The 806-nt window shown below is 36.7% G+C and overlaps 1 protein-coding gene across 1 annotated transcript in view; it reads right to left on the minus strand.

The window, feature by feature from the left end:
- LEPR (leptin receptor) overlaps positions 1 to 806 on the minus strand; it is a 65,042-nt gene that overhangs the window by 61,593 nt on the left and 2,643 nt on the right. The window lies entirely within an intron of this gene.

Consider the following 806-nt stretch of genomic DNA (forward strand, 5'->3'; position numbering starts at 1 on the left):
AAAACTAGACTTGTAATGAGGAAGGAACAGGCAGGAGCTGCTGGGTGTTGGGAATATTACCACTCTGGGGGGTGTAGAGTGGGGCATTTTCTTTATAATTATTGTTATTATGATTTGTTTTAGTATTTGTCAACCAATACATTTGTTTTATGTACTTCTCTCTATATATGTCATAGTTCAAAGTGTTAAGATTTGTTTAGGCATTAATAAGATCATGTATGTGAAAAGACAACAAATAATATCACTACTGAGTTACAAAAAGTAAGACAAGCAATGTTACAAATTATAAGCAGATAAAATTGGAGCAGAAACTTAAAAAGGTTGTGTGTGTGTGCTAAGTCTGTCCAGTAGGGGAATGTCTGCACTTTTCTAATTTAATTAAAATTGGAATTTGTAAATCACATAAAATCTTAAGAATTAGAGTAGACGGTAAGCCTTTTCCTTCATTTTTAACTCCACAGGACATAATTTTTTAGTGTGTGTGCGTTGGCCCTCAATATGAAAAATGCAGTTTTGTATCTGCCAGGAATTTATTTTTTTTCTGGATACTTTCAGGTTTTATTTCCAAGACTTCCCAGAGACACTGCACGTCACAAACACAAACCATTTGGTGCTATGATAATGACATAAGTGTCAAGAGATGACAGTTTCTGTGTCAGTAAATTGTGAAAGAGTAAGGACCCACACTATGAAAGAGCAACAAAGCCTATGCCAGCCACGAATGAGCCAGCTGTGGATGTGGCTGTGGACCTGGAGTCATCAGACCCATCCACTGTGTCAATTGTTTACAGAGCTCCTGCCAACCA

The sequence above is a fragment of the Otolemur garnettii genome, unplaced genomic scaffold (genome assembly GCF_000181295.1).
Source record: "Otolemur garnettii isolate 467f Iridium unplaced genomic scaffold, OtoGar3 scaffold00010, whole genome shotgun sequence".
Taxonomy (NCBI): Eukaryota; Metazoa; Chordata; class Mammalia; order Primates; family Galagidae; genus Otolemur; species Otolemur garnettii.